Raw genomic sequence first — 16922 nt, 5'->3', positions numbered from 1 at the left:
TAACTGAATCACTTTGCTGTACACCTGGAACTAACACAACATTGTAAATCAACTATACTCCAATATAAAGTAAAAGTTAAGAAAGTAAATAATAAAAAGAATGTGGTTATAATTACAAGAAAAAGAAGAAATGGATTCAAGTATTTTTAGGGAGTGAAAGAAACCTTTGAAATCTAAATTATGTATACTGGATAAAAAGTCAAACTATAGTTCAAATTTATTTTCTACAAAATGGAATATACAATTTATTTACTTTTACGAGGGTTTTTTGGTACTATAAATGTGTGTATTAAAGTAACTTTTTAATGTTACAGAAAACTAAAAAATGATAAAAATCTATCCACAGCCCCACCATCCAAATACCACCACTCCTACTAGTTTGGTGAATTTTTAGACTACTTTTATCTGTAACATAGGTTTCTTAATTTTGTTTTTATAGTGTTGTAATTATACCACAAAATTTTTCTTGATTCTGCTAAATATTAAGCATTAGTATTTCCATGCTATTAGTCTCCATAAACATCATTTTAATGCCTACATTGTATTTTTTAAATAAATTTATTTATTTATTTTTGGCTGTGTTGGGTCTTTGTTGCTGCGCGCGGCTTTCTCTAGTTGCAGTGAGCAGGGGCTACTCTTCTTTGCAGCGCGCAGGCTCCTCATTGCGGTGGCTTCTCATTGAGGAGCATGGGCTCTAGGAACAAGGGTTTCAGTAGTTGTGGCATGCAGGCTCAGTAGTTGTGGCTCATAGGCTCTAGAGCGCAGGCTCAGTAGTTGTGGCTCATAGGCTCTAGAGCGCAGGCTCAGTAGTTGTGGCACACAGGCTTAGTTGCTCCACGGTACATGGGTTCTTCCCAGACCAGGGCCTGAACCCATGTCCCCTGCACTGGCAGGTGGATTCTTAACCACTGCACCATCAGGGAAGTCCCACCTACACTGTATTTTGATGGTACATAAAAATTTGAATCAGAAAAGAACAGCAAGGATTAATCTCCTAAAACTTCTCAAGACCAGAGGAAAAAAATGTTCTCTTATTGTTTAGCCTTCATTCATTTGTTATTAGCCAGTAGTTTACCCAGAACATATTAATGTACAGCTTGTATGCCTCAGGCACTATGCTGGGTGGTTAGCAAGATAATCAATCCTCGGAAAAATGATCTCCAAGACAAGAGGGATACATAATCCCTCACCTTATTTGATTCCTGGCCATTGTTACCACTGTGCTTCAGCTCTGTTCTATGCAGATTAAATCAAATAATTAAGTGAGTTATACTATGAGACTAATTTCCAGGAGGACAGGAATGGTGAATGGGCCACAATAACAAGGACCCAGGCTCACCCGAGCTAGAACAGAAGCAAGTCTGACCTCAAGATCCCTGCCCATGGTGAGAGAAGGACCAACACACATGAGCGCTGGATGGCTATCAAGTAAAGGACAATGCTTCCCATGTAGGCTTGGAATACCCTAGATGCACTAAGTCTAATCGGGGAAGCTGAACGGTCTTTGAGGAGGCAATGCCACATCGCAGAATTATTCCTAGACTAGTGGTTTACAGACCTGAGTTCTGGTTCTCATTCTGGCCCAAGCACAGAGAATGCATTTAACATATCTGAACCATAATTTTCCCCATCCATAACATAAGGGTGGATCTAGACATTCTCTAAGAGCCCTTCCAGCTAAATAAATCTGTGATTTTATGAGGCTATAAAAAGCAGGACTCATAGTCCACAGAAGTACCAAACCCAGCCATCTTACCACTTTTAAAGCATTATTTCAAACAACAAGAATGAAGAAAACTCAGTTCCTTGCTGCTCTAGAAGTTACATACCTTCCAGTTCAATTACTGAGCTATTTTGAGTTGTGATCAATCCTCAGCCTGGCTGGCAATGCCGACAAGGCCAAAGCTGGGGTTTGAGCCTCTGGATCATCCGGGAGGACAATCTGCTGTGTTCTCGAATGTGGCCACAAGATGAACACCTTCCCCATGGACCCACAGAGTGGGTGTGATGGATACAAATCTGCTTTTCTAATGCAAATGTTCAAAGTATCACCTTAATGACTGAAGGTCACACTCTCATTACACGACATTCTCTGACAGTATGGAAACTAGAGAATAAATTCTCTTTATTATTGAAAAATTATTTTCAATTTTTCTCAAAATGATTATTATTTCCATGTTATTAGGATTAACTTTATAAATTCTTTAATAATTAGAGAATAATCCACGCCATTTAAAAAACACAAAATTAATAAGACTACTACCCTGATAAGAATAAAATATTCTGTCAAACAATTTAGATACATATTTACACAATATAAAATTGACACAAATACATCCAGTAAGTAAACAAACTTTGCACTTAATAATTGCCTTTGCGCCTAATAATCACACAATGTACTCTTAAACTCACCCCTATTCTACCTACCTCTTGAAATCAAAGTCTATCACTTGAAAAGAAAAAAGGGAACAAAATGTCATATAATAAACAAGTGGGCAACAGAGCATGCATTCTACCCTGCCTTACAGGAATTACAGTCAGTTAGTCTTATCAAAAAAATCATTACTCATCTGAAGATCATAAAGCCAAAAAGAAAAAAAAAAGTACCACATGGACACAGGGCGGGAAGGGAAGGGTGGGACGAACTGGGAGATTAGGATTGACATATATACACTACCATGCGTAAAATAGATAGCTAGTGGGAACATGCTATAAAGCACAGGAAGCTCAGCTCGGTGCTCTGTGATAACCTAGATGGGTGGGATGGGGCAGGGGGTGGGGGTGGGAGGGAGGTCCAAGAGGGAGGGGATATATGTATACATATAGCTGATTCACTTCTCTGTACAGCAGAAACTAACGCAACATTGTAAAGCAATTTTACTGCAATTAAAAAAATAAAATAAAATAAAAAATAAAATTTAAAAAAAGTACCATCAGCTCTCAATGACCCAAGCACACATATTTCTTATGTTGCATTAGTCAGAGTCCCCTTCCTCAACCAAGGACATTAAACAGAGGTGATAAGTTTGTGTGTCTGCCCGTATGTACAGGTAGTGAGTCCACCCAACAGTACATTCGGAATCTTTTTCGAGACAGAGCCAGTGCGGGTGTTAAAGCTACTTTCACCCTGTGAAATGGCATCATTATCTGTCCGTGCTAGTACACATGGGGTGGTAAGGCTCAGTCACTAGAAAGTAGCAAGATCCCATGTTGATGGCGGGGAGGGGAGGTGGGTGGCCAAGTACAATTAAGAAAATAGCAACCATTCAACTTGCTTATTCTCGGAACATCTTCCCTCAGCTTCAATTAAGTGTTCAGTAAATGCAAGCTGAATATCTTGAATGAACACGCAGCCAACTGCACACTGAACGCATAGCTAACGGCGCTACCTCCACGACTCACAGCTCAACATAGTCAAAGTAGAACAGGTGACTTCCCTTCTGGCCATGAAGGAGTTACAGCATCCACAGTCAACCTTCTTCTAGAAAAAAAATTATTTTTAATAGGAAGCATTTTAAGAGTACAACAGGCAGTGCTGGAGGGTCATCCTTCTGAGAGGGAAACAAGCGAGATGAGCCCCAGGATTGTCTGTGCTTGCCACCTGGAGACAACGCGCAGACCTCAGCGCTTCGAGGGGAACGCCAGATAGAACAGGGCAACCTCGCAGAGATCAGAATTCACAAAGGCTGAGATGGCCAAAGCAGAGAAGGAAGCAGGGCTGGGCAGAGGATGAGAGCTGTAGTGAGCTGCAAAGCAGGCTCCAGAACAGCCTCTCCCAACCCCACAGTGGGCTCAGGAGGCGAAATGGCCCTTCAGAGCTGTCCTGAGTTGGTGTAGATGGTCCTCACACTTCCACTTCATCAGTCACTAGAGGTGGGGCCCCTGCATCCCCACCTGCCCCTGTGAAGGGGCGTAACACCGGGAGAGGTGGCTTGCTGCCGCTGGAGCAATCCCAGAAAGGCTGTCAGCACTCCCAGAGGCTGGGAGACCTAGGCTGAGTTCTTAAGATCATCAGCCTAGTGATCTTACTTCCCTGCTTAAAACCCTTCAGAGGCTCCTCATCAACTGCACAGCATTCCAGGCTCTTCAAGATCTGGCACCTTCCTCCTTCTCTATCCCCATCTCCTGACCCAGGCTACAAATATGGCAAATGAATCCAAGCTCTCTTTAATGTCTCATGTTGTCTCTCACTTTTCTGTCTTTGCATATGGTGCTTCTCCTACCCAAGCTCCAGGGGAATGAGAAGGTCTGCCTTTGTGCTCCCTATACACCTCATACCTCAAACTCAGCACAAATACTCCAACTGTCAGGTCCCTGTGTCTGAGACCCCATCTGATCAGTGAGCTTCTGGAGAGTACCACCTCCTTCTTTGTAGCCACAGCACCAAACACCAAGTCTGATGCAAAGTAGGACACTAAACAAATGTGCAAGGAGTCAATGGAGGGATGGATGGATAGAACCATTAAGCATCCTCACCAGGTACCTCCTACTGAAACTGTGCTGAGAGTCGCTTCTCCCTTCTCCCCACAAGGCTGCTGTACCCCCATGTTCTCTAATGTTAGAAATTTTACCTGCACTGTCGTCTATGACAGGGCCTATTTTCTCCTTTTTAATTTATCCTCAATATTCCATCTTGTCTGATATGGTCTAGGAGTGGGAAGATGCTCACACACTTATCTTCTGGCCCCAACAACCCAGCCATGGCCCTTCTCTAAACTTTGAGCTTCATGGCTGTTTTTTTTTTTTTTTTAAACATCTTTATTGGAGTATAATTGCTTTACAATGGTGTGTTAGTTTCTGCTTTATAACAAAGTGTATCAGTTATACATATACATATGTTCTTATATATCTTCCCTCTTGCATCTCCCTCCCTCCCACCATCCCTATCCCACACGTCTAGGTGGTCACAAAACACCAAGCTGATCTCCCTGTGCTATGCAGCTGCTTCCCACTAGCTATCTATTTTACATTTGGTAGTGTATATATGTCCATGCCACTCTCTCACTTCGTCCCAGCTTACCCTTCCCCTTCCCCGTATCCTCAAGTCCATTCTCTAGTAGGTCTGTGTCTTTATTCCCATCTGCCCCTAGGTTCTTCTGACCATTTTTTTTTCTTTTTTTTTTTAGATTCCATATATATGTGTTAGCATGCAGTATTTGTTTTTCTCCTTCTGACTTACTTCACTCTGTATGACAGGCTTTAGGTTTCACAGCTGTTTTTCATCTCCTGGACCAGGGGACCCAACTCTCATCCACTAGGTCATCCACCACCACCCAATGCCCCTTCACAAAATTCTCTTCCTGATGCCACAATACACTTTTTCCCTTCAAAACAATTCACTAGCTTCTGCATTTTAAGCAACAAAAACAGTGCTACATTTATATTTCATCACAGAAAACATCAGGCTCTGGTCTAGGACAACTTTTCCCAAATTCAAAATATTCAATACCTCTGTAGGGAAGGGATATTTATCATCTAATATAAATTCCTTTTTTCTTTTTTTGTTGCATGTTCAACCTTTATTAACTGTCACTTCTTTATATCTAGAGTACAATGAAGCTTGCACTTATAATAATATAAAAGGACTCTGAAGCTTTGCAATGTCCTAAAAGATTACGAACCTCAAAGAAAATTTCAGTTGTAGTCAAGATGTTTATAATGTTAATAGTCTAAGTCTCTGAAAATGAGCAATCTAAGTATGTTGGGTCCAGTTATGGCAGAAAACAGATAAAGTAGAAGATACAGATCTACATCCAAGAAGACCCACTCTAGACAAATTCTATTAGTGCAAGTTTCAACTATGTTGATAAGTGCTATATATATATCCTAGAACAGCAGCAAACTATAGCTAATGCCTGACACACCTAAAGCTAAAAGGTTCCAACAATGAAAACATGCCTTTCCCATCTCAGTCCCCAGAAGGTACAAGTGAAAAATAAAACAGACAAACACAATCGATTTAAGGAACAAATACGAATATAAATACATACAAAAGCTAAGTAACCAGCCCTTGAATAATTTAAAAGCTGATTATAATCTCTCCTATATCATACCTGCTCAAATATATTCTGCCCTTTTCCGTGTTTACTGAAACTGAATTTGGTTATACATAGATTATTATTATAAAATATAATAAAATCTCCACAAAAAGCAAGCCTCATTCCAAATATCAAAGGCTAAAAACCACTCACAAAGATTCACGTACAAATGAAACTCATGGAATGCAGATAATTCCTGAGGCTTGACTCATAAGACTAAACATGGTTGAAAGGACAAGTTCACAAGGAATATCTACCAATAGTCACTACAAAGTGTGCCTGTCCAAAACCACATTTACTCACTGCATTCGATTCAGCTTAAAAAAAAAATAGAAGGCTATATAAAAGAAATTATAATGAATGGGGATTGTGTTAAAAAATAACAACTGTTTCTTCTTTCTAAGCTTTCTTCTGTAATAAAGGTTAGAGTGAAGAAGCACATGCTTGATCTTAAATTTTCAAATATAAAAGAATAAAAGAGAACTGAAGCATATTTAACCAATAAATGACACCTAGTTCATGATAAAATAGAGTGCTTACTATGCATTAAGCATTTTACATAATACACTAAGTATTTATACATATTTCATTTGAGCACCGTAAAATATCTCTGACAGGAACACTAGAAATATTACCAATATTGGGGGAATGAAGTGCCTTATCCAAGTGGCTCAGCCAATGAACTGAGTCTCAGAGCCATATCTGTCTCACTCTTGAGTCTACATTCTCAACCTCTGTTTCATATAATCCCAAATTATGACAGTCAGGAGAAGAAAACTTTTCAAGTAATTATATAACTCACTCTTTTAGTAACATCAACATTTGTTTTTAATCAATAGTGATGGAAATTCCTTGACCCACTAAATATAATATCTGGAGTATGATTTAAGTTTTCTTTGGTGACTTAAAATCATCATTATTGGGCTTCCCTGGTGGCACAGTGGTTGAGAGTCCACCTGCCGATGCAGGGGACACGGGTTCGTGCCCTGGTCCAGGAAGATCCCACATGCCGCAGAGCGGCTGGCCCCGTGAGCCACGGCCGCTGAACCTGTGCGTCTGGAGCCTGTGCTCCGCAACAGGAGAGGCCACAACAGTGAGAGGCCCGCGTACCGAAAAAAAAAAAATCATCATTAATTACTGTACTTGGCTCTAATTACAACCACGTATGGCACTTTATCTAGCTCCTCACGAAATTCATCCTAAGGAGTACATTATTCAAGATGACATTTTTCAGGATGCAAAAAGAACTACCTCTTCTCACGCTGGCTCTGCCGCGTACTCTTGCCATGACCACAAGCAGTCACCTGATGCTCTCTGAGCTTCCATGTCCTCTGCTGTAACATAGGGGCCCAGGGCCCTGCCTACCTCACAGAGTTTGCTAGAAGGCTCAAATGAAATAATTAATATAAACATGATCAAGAAACTATAAACTGCAGCAGGACTGTAGGCTTTATTATCTCCCTTCAGTGAAATGCTTGGATTTTAAACTCTTCCTCTCAGATACAACTTTAAAAAGCAATGAAATTCATATATGGCTAACAGTTTCCACAGTTCGACAGTAGTTTGTCTGGCTAGCCACTCAGAAGTACATTACAGCTTCCAATGATGAACATCAGCAATTGTGCTTTTGTTCTAATGGCTTCTGCAAGCCCACAGCACTAAGGCTTAAGAAGCTTGTGTTACCTCGAGTGGTGTGAATACGTAGTATCTTAACTACTGGACATGTGCACAAAATGCAGCAACAGGCTCCCTGATGTGGTAGATTAATTCAGACTTTGAGAGAGTAATTAATTCCGACTTTTTGCATTTCTTTAAAGAAATTAATCTGTGTTTATATCTCCGACGCAAAGAATCAGATTATTCGTCTATAGCAACATCCCACAAAGTAACTGAAGACAAGAAACAACCATGTGAACAGCTTCATAGGTAATTAGAAGATGTAAAAGGTTTCCTCTAAAAAACAAACCAAGTTCTAACACATATGAACAGATAATTCACCTAAGAGGAAAATACTAAACAAACATATGTAAAAATGTTCACCTTCCCTGGTAGACAAAGAAGTTGATATACTCTACACTATATACACAGTAACAATTTGGGAAATTAATATGGTGGTATGTAGCTTGAAACATAAAAATGCTCAATAGTCCCACTCCTGGGAATTTATCCCAAGAAGCAATTAATTAGACATATATAGATAAGTAGACATATACATTCTCAATTAACATTGGAATGCTTTGCAAAATCTGATACATCAACCTGGAAAAAAAAAGTTTTTAATCAAAACAAAACCAATCATTTAAAAGTCTATGGAAAATACTAAACAAGAAAATACTAAGTAAGATAAACAGAATATAATGTTTATGTTCGATAGGAATGTCAATATATAAATACATATTCATGTGGACAAAGACTAAAAAGGTAAAGTGCAAAAATGAAAACTGCTCTTAGTGATGTAACTTATGGAATTCTCGTTCAAAACATTTAAGCATTATTGCTACCTCATCTTCTAAATGAAAAATATGTAACTCATGCCATTTCTTGAAAAACCACTTAAAATCAACTCCTGCCAAAACACTTCCACCAACTGAAATAAAATACCTAAAATTTAGAAGGTTATTATCTATAAAATAAGAAATAAGCAGAAAAGAAAATATTCCCTTAAGAATGTGATTTGTGGTTAATAAGAATAATAATAGTAAACCTACGTCTTCCCAGTGCCCCTACGATGTTTATCACTGGTTGGTACTACAAACCTAAGAATCCCCACAATAACCTTTACCAGTTTGTTGAAGTCCGCTGCAGTGCTTTTCCAGACTAACTGAAGAACTTAATCTTGTGGTATTTGTAAAATATGTTATCTGTGGCGTACTGAAGGGAAAACACAAATATTTTTGTCTACTCTTGCCTATTTATCTGAACACATTTAAATCTCCTCCTTTGTCTCAGTCCTTGTTAGATGAACTTTGGAAGCCCCTTGGTTTCTCTGCGGAGTTACATATTATCACTCTCTCTTTTCTCTCTGCACACAATTAACAGCCTATGTCAAATTGGCTTCTCCACCTTCCCAGCTTCCTTTCTAGGATACACTAACCCCCTGGGGAGCCTTTCTTGGAAGAAATGAAAGCCAACAGACTATTTATGGCAACTGTCAGAATTCAGGGGATGAAGACCCTTTGTGGGCTCTGCCGGATCTCCCCACAGATTTGTGGCCTGGATCTCTGGGGTCTGCCTGTCTCCTTCCTCTGCCCACAGTCAGCATTCCCTGGGGCTGACTCCAGCAGGTGGCCTCTCAACTAGAGGAGTTCATTTTTAGACATGTTGGGTTTCCTTTCTCTGCCTGATGGGGAAAACATATTTGCAATAAGAAACTGATTTTAAAATTAACCTTCTGATAAAACTTGCATGAAGGGAGGCTTCTCAGTATCTTTTATTATTGAGACAAATTAACCCTACCTCAGTTTTTCCCATTATTGTCTTCTTAGTTCATGAGGATTGCAATATGACTCTTTAAATTCCTTAGCATCTTTCAGGTACAGAACAGACTTCTCCTATGTACATTCCTTCCCTTGATAGACAGTAAGATCATTCTTTTCCCAATTTTATTATTCCTATATAAGCAAAGACCCAAAGGTTGTCTTGGAAGGCTCTCAAACACTCCAGCCTGAAGTCAGGGACTTCATTTCTTCCTGGATGTAACAGAATCTTCCATGCCCTGGGACCCTTAGCTATAGAGAAAAGGCGATTTTTCCCCCCTTAGGTTTGTTATCCCAAAATGCAAGGGTTCAGTTACAATCTGCATATTATCATCTTCACATCCATGAATTCCTTCTGTCCCTAATGTAAAAGAAGAAGATTCCTCAAGGATCTGGGTTCTTTCATATGGTTAAAAGAACCAACAACATGTACAGAGAGCATGAAGCAAACCGCATTATTTAATGGATTGGGTTAGATATTTAGGGTTATGCCTAAATTTTGATTGCTGCTTTTAAAAAAAAAGCTTCAGCAGCAGAAAATGAAATGCCTGAAATCTAGGAAGAATGGATGTCAGCAAATCCTTATCTTGATTCCTGTGTGGCCCCAAATATAAGCTATATATTAACCAACTTGTCTAGACAACCAACCAATCCCCACAACCTCACCGCCCTCCACCACAAGGTAAGGGTGTATACTGTCCCCACAGCAGGCCTGTTACTGGGGTTTTAGGCCCAATCTGGTGATGTGGATGTATCAGGATCTAGACATGCCAGCCCCGCAGGGCACAGAGTCACATTCAAGCTCCCACATGTGCCATTTCACATTCACCCACCCACTCACCACCTGTGTGGTGCCAATTCAAATGGTCCAGCCTGTAAAATGCAGAAAGCCACACCTTGAGACAGACAGCCACAAGTGGCATGGTCAAGGAAACACAGGAAAAAAGAGGTAAACTCAAAATAATAAAGCAAATGAATACATACACAGAAAAACATAGACACATTCATTCTGAAATATAAAATGTGCCTCTTTGATCTCAAACATTTAAAAACACCATGATCAGGGCTTCCCTGGTGGCGCAGTGGTTGAGAGTCCACCTGCCGATGCAGGGGACACGGGTTCGTGCCCCAGTCTGGGAAGACCCTACATGCCGCGGAGCGGCTAGGCCCGTGAGCCATGGCCGCTGAGCCTGCATGTCCGGGGCCTGTGCTCCGCAACGGGAGAGGCCACAACAGTGAGAGGCCCGCGTACCGCAAAAAAACAAAACAACAAAAAAAAAACCATGATCAGCTAGAAAATGAGAGCCATGACGCTTTACACCAGTGTAGGTCTTCCAAAGCATTCTGCAATTCTATTCCAGTCGCAATATTAAAACATGGAGGTGGTTCTTCTTTCTATTTCCATGGTTTCCTTAACCTCTATTAAGGCAAAATATGAATGTAGGTAACCAAGTCAACTGCCATGCAGCAGGAAAAATGGAAACTCTCAGAAACCTCCTGTTTGCACAAATCGTTCCCCGAAACCTTCCTGCCAAACTTTTGACCTATTGTTTCTAAACTTACCAGTCGTTGGCAATGAGTGGTAATAAACTTAAAAAATGAAGTTTTGGTCATGAATCATAGTTCCTATTTTGACTAACATTCTAAGTTATATACTTCCCACTTTTTTCTTCAAGTTGCATGGGCCTGCTATTTTTAAATATGAAAACAGCCATAATGTGCCTTTTTTCTCTCCCTGAGGGCTTCCCATAATGTATTTATAGGACTGGAAGTTTTCCAAACCCAAACATAATTTACTGTGTCATTTTCAATGACTGACAATTTTGGTTTTGTTTTTCTCTTATCCTAAGGGAGAATCAATTGTCCAACAAACTGATGTATCCTTCATCCTTTTATCCTTAGAGACCAATGGTCAAAATTGACTTTGGTCTCAATTGGTCTATTTCTGGCTCTGAGTGGATGTTAATCCTCAAAAACAGGTTTGTTGGACTAAGTAACAAACTGGGCATCCAAGGGCAGTGGTTCTGACTCCTTCTGTCCTTCTACTTACTCACTGGGAGGCCTTGAAAAAGTCGCTGTATTATCTTAGTTTCTCTGAACATAAGATGATTACCAAAGCAGTCAAAAGGAACAACTAGAGAGAAGCCCACACGCTGCAACAAAAGATCCCGCATGCCGCAACTACGACCCAATGCAGCCAAAAATAAATAAATAAATAAATGATTTTTTTTAAAGCGGGGATGGGGGTGGGTGGGTGCTGCTGGAACCACCCCAGAGATTTGAATGCGGTCAGGCCTTGATCTATGTCAAGTCCTTAGGAGCTCAGGGTCTACCCAAGAGGTATCCACACTGGGAGAATTTGGAGGTAGAGGCCCCCATGTGTGAATCACCTTATGAAGTCCCACCGGAGAGAAGGAAGAAAGAGTACTCAAAAACTGAGACACTTTAGCTTTCTAAGGTCAATCTATAGCAAATTCCTGTGATCAGCTCAGGAAAAAGGTAGGACCCTCAGGTCCATCACAGTCAAAACCAGAATCACTGGGACAACCCCAGTCCACAGACCTCCCTAGAGCACAGCAAAGTTAAACAGAGGGGTCTTGTAAGATACACCCCTTGCATCAGGCACTTTGGCCAGAGATCCTCTTCCATCCTGAGGTTTCTGGCATGGTCTGGGGGCTTCGGGACCCTGGAGAGGGCATCGGCCAGCTCTTCCACCTCAGCGGCCAAGCATCACCATGGTGACACACTGTGAGTCCTAGTCCCTCAAATACACCTGCCTAAAGATTCATGCCAAAAAACAGGAAAAAAAAAAGTACTGTAAATATTTACATTTTGAAAGTTTTATTTATTTTTTAAGATGTGAAGTTCTGACACAGAAAACAAACTTATGGTTACCAAAGGGGAAGGTGGGGAGGGATAAATTAGGAGGTTGGGATTAACATTTACACACGACTATATATAAAATAGATAACCAACAAGGACTTACTGTATAGCACAGGGAACTATTTTCAACATTTTATAATAACCTATAAGGGAAAAGAATATATATCTGAATCACTGTGCTGTACACCTGAAACTAACACGACACTGTAAATCAACTATACTTCAACTTAAAAAAAAAAAAAAGTGAGGTTTTTTTTTTCCCTCCACGTTCTGGGAACTATTAATGAGTATTTCTTAACTCACCCAATGCTTTTTTCTATTCTGTTAGTCTAAATCAATCAAAGGACTTTCACTTCACCAGTCCCATTGTGCAACATCCCATCAAGGTCTGTGATTCCAAAAAAGCAGGCGACAGCTTGAGTGAACCGGTCCGGTAACACCAGTGCACCTCCTCCACCCCAAGCTCGACTTCCCCTTAGAAGAAGGAAGTGATAGGGTTGGAAGACAGCACTAAAATGTTGTCATTGTTATTGTGAACCTTTAAATAGACCTTTGAATCTGTAAAGGATTTGGGGTTCTGCTCACAAAGATCCTGTGGGAAAGTCAGTGCTGCTAGCCCCATCTTCCACTTTTTTCTACATCACATGCTACATTATTACTAGAAACTAGGACTCATAAAGTAAAAACTACCCCAAAAAAATGAAATCAGGATTATTTAAAAATCAAAGACTGAAAGGGTTCTCTTTATTCATGTGATGATGAAGTTAAAATTAATTAGGATGACACCATCGCTGAGAACTCTGCTTGTCTGCTAGTTTTAACTGCATGTCCTCTGCACAACAAAATTTCTTTAAACACCTTTCCCCTTTGACGTTTTTTAATCTTCTACATCATTAAATGAATTTTATATGGCAAAACATGCAAAGAAAAGGAGAATTTCAGAACACCTGTGGTAATATTAATTTCGACTAAAAATACAGAAAGCTAAAAGAAAAATGCAGCTTGTTTTCAAAATGTTTCATATACTGCTAATTTTTTCAGCAAGATTTTTGTTTTCGCTTTGGGATTACACACTTAAAGTCCATAGTTTTGTCTCTTTATGCCTCTAAAAATAAAAATGTTTCTTTTGAACAGCACTCTTAAAGTTCTGGCTGTTCCCAGGAGAGACTAGTTAATCAGCAATTTTTAACAGAAGGGAGCTCAGGCAGGTTACAGAAATTCTTCCCGGGAGCCCTTGGCCTATCCTCCATCCATAATATCCAGCAAATTACAGTACTTTGTTAGCTCCCAACAACAAAAGAGACCTACAGAGCCAGGAGGGTGGGAGTGAGGCAGTGGAGAGGGGGAGGGCAGGGGCGGGGTTGCTGGGGGATTGGTGGGGGAGGGGGAGGCGGAAGCGCTGCTCCAGGAAAAGGCAACCTCCAGTACTAAAAGTATTTTTAAATGTTTTTGTCCTTTTGTACAACAAAAAGAAGGTTAAAAAAATTTAAATGAACAAAACATTGGATGCTCTGAAGGATGGCTATCTAACAAACGCAGTAATTTGTAAGTAGAAAGAAACAAGGAAGAGAGGGAAGGAAGCAAAGAAGCCAGGAAAGCAAAACCAATAGGAAGATTACACTTCAAGCCTGAGAAAGGTTTAACTGTCCTAATCCTGGTGTTTAAGATCCTTGAAAACAATAACCTTCTAGAAAGCAGATACAAGTAGCCAACAAAAGAACAAACAGCCTAACATGTACCTCTGTCAAGTTGCTGCGCACTGGGGATAAAAAAGGGGAGGGAACCAAAATCATGAACCACCCAGATAGTTCATTTTTTAAAATTTTTATTTAATTTTTATTTTATATTGGTGTGGAGTTGAGTAAGAATGTTGTGTTAGTTTCAGGTGTACAGCAAAGTGATTCAGTTATACATATACGTGTATCTATTCTTTTTCAAATTCTTTTCCCATTTAAGTTACTACAGAGTATTAAGCAGAGTTCCCTGTGCTATACTTGTTGGTTATCTAACAACCCACAGAGTTTAAATAGTGAAAGTTCCTGGAAGAACTTCCTGAGCAATGGCTTCAGTCCTTCCATTTACTTTATAGTTTCCTTTATATGCTGTGGCCCATTTGGGGTTCACTAAGGAGGCAAGGCGCCACCCATTTTCCTGCTTTTGATTTAATAAAGAAAAAAAGAACTTTATAATTTCCCATAAAGGCTTTCCTCCCACACTTTAGAGTTACAATGAGGTCAATCCTTTCACCTACAGGACCATGTAAATATAGGGAAATTAAGTCCATCTTCACAATCAAGAATGTTAAGACTATGTCAAACCCATTCTAAATAATGGAACACATCTATGTCTACAGTCACAGGTGACGTCACTGGTGTACTTGACGTGAACCTGACTCGGGGATACTGAAAGACCCTTTCCAAATGTGAACAGCTATGGAAAGACAAAGCTATGATAGGTTTTATGTGGCTTATATAAGTACAGATGTTAATGAGTATTAAATACTAGTTTCCAAAAAAAAATTCAAAAATAATATACTCACAAATCAATAAGAAAAAGACAAACAACCTAACAAGAAAATAAGCAAAACACCTGAACAGGTGAGAGGGCATTAAAAAAAAAAAACCCTAATTATCCAAAAATAAGTGAATAGATAAATAAGCTGTGACATATTCATACATTAGAATATTAAACACTGAAAATGAATAATGAGAGTTATACATGTCAGTATGAATGCATCTCACAAATATAAAGTTGAAGGAAAAAAGCAATTTGTAGAAGAATGCATACAGGATGGTACTAACTACGTACACTCTTAAAAATATTGCTTAGGGGGGGTCCATGATGGGTCTGATATTTGGCTAATATACCTTGGCATGGCTGGATCTGTTGCCAGCATCTATTATGAGTGGCAGTACCCACACATTACCAGGTTGCTAAATACTTTGAAAATCACCATTAACATTCATATGCAACAAAACTATAAAGAAATGCATTTGAATGATAAACACCAAATTCAGGACAGCTGCTACCTCTGTGGAAGAAGGGGTCACGACCATGTTAGGAACAATTTGTTTCTTAAGTATCATGCCAAAGCATGTAAGGACTTAAGGGCATGCTGATTTATGCCTTTTCATAGGTTTTAAATAATGCATAATACTTTACACACACACACACACACACACACACACACACATCTATGACAGCAGGAGCTTTGAGCCAGGAATCTGGAGGTAGCATTTTTACTCCTTGTTCTGCCAATTACCAACTGTACCTTGCCAACCCTGAATCTTGGTTTGTCATCTGTGAAATAAGAGGATTCAGGTATCATTCAGGTCTAAATTTCTGAATTAAATTCAACATGAAGGGTGTTGAACTCTCTGGACTCTAATAATGACCCATCACTTCTCTCACTGTACGTGTACAAATCATACATGAGACAAGACTTATTGACTCACTATGGATAGCACACGCACATTTTAAAGTCATCCCGGGAATGGCCTTTAATTCCACCACACTCTCTCCTTCGTCATCCTTTGTGATGATGGCGGACCTTTGAGAGGTGGCTGGCTGTGTTTAGGAGAGAAGACCAAAGAATATCAGTAAAGGGGTGGGGACAGTTTAAATGACCCAAGACAAAACATACTTTGTATTTAGTTGTGCTTATAGGTTGTTTTATATAATCATGACATAATCATGACACTCTTGAGGTGGAGAAACTGAGATCATTAACATTAGTGATTTATTCAAGGACATAAAACTGTCTGGGACAAACCCAGGATTTGAATTCATCATTGGTATCTTAGATAAGTTGAGTAAGATACTGCTCTTACTCAACTTACGATCTCTCCATTATTTCTCTCACACCCTCAAGACTCGTTTTAGAGAAGAGTTCCCCTCTATTCCCTACAATCCAACTTTGACTAGTTTACCAAGATTTGTACGGCACACAAAGCAAGTAAGCTAGCAAATCCTTAGATGACTCAGTAGTAAATCACCGTAGATTTTAATATGTAGCTCACAGACTGTGGTACATAGAAGCTGGTTTAGAAAGTGCTATGACTTAAAAAGTAAATGACGGCTTCCCTGGTGGCGCAGTGGTTGACAGTCCGCCTGCCGATGCAGGGGACACGGGTTCGTGCCCCGGTCCGGGAAGATCCCACATGCCGCGGAGCGGCTGGGCCCGTGAGCCATGGCCGCTGAGCTTGTGCGTCCGGAGCCTGTGCTCCGCAACAGGAGAGGCCACAACAGTGAGAGGCCCGCGTACCGCCAAAAAAACAAAAACAAAAAAAAACAAGGAAAAAAAAAAAAAAAAGTAAATGACATTTCTTCTAATTACTTTAGGGTTTTCATATCATAATTTTAAGGAAATTGTTCTAGAGAAATTTTTTTTAATTCAAATCTTCCCCAAATTAGAGCTCCTTTCAGTCCTTTTTGAGTTTCTGTTTCTCTTTAACTCTTTACTTCCAAGGAACCATCCATTACTGCATTGGTAAGTGGGGAGTTCTAACTAAATACTAGACACACA

The 16922-nt window shown here is 39.9% G+C and overlaps 1 protein-coding gene across 11 annotated transcripts in view; it reads right to left on the bottom strand.

The window, feature by feature from the left end:
* The window catches only part of SYNE2 (spectrin repeat containing nuclear envelope protein 2), a 351205-nt gene that overhangs the window by 319185 nt on the left and 15098 nt on the right, over nucleotides 1-16922 (bottom strand). The window contains exon 1 of one of the 11 annotated variants that reach the window (XM_081228109.1): nucleotides 15871-16078. The exons of the other annotated variants lie outside the window; for them this stretch is intronic. The gene's annotated coding sequence lies outside the window, so the exon portion shown is untranslated. Of the gene's footprint in view, nucleotides 1-15870; nucleotides 16079-16922 lie in introns of those variants that run through there. 11 annotated transcript variants of the gene reach the window in all.

This window comes from Mesoplodon bidens (genome assembly GCF_964165515.1).
Source record: "Mesoplodon bidens genome assembly, chromosome: 3".
In the NCBI taxonomy this organism is placed as follows: Eukaryota; Metazoa; Chordata; class Mammalia; order Artiodactyla; family Ziphiidae; genus Mesoplodon; species Mesoplodon bidens.
Note: the sequence above shows the minus strand (reverse complement) of the source record. Positions and strands in the feature narration are given on the sequence as shown.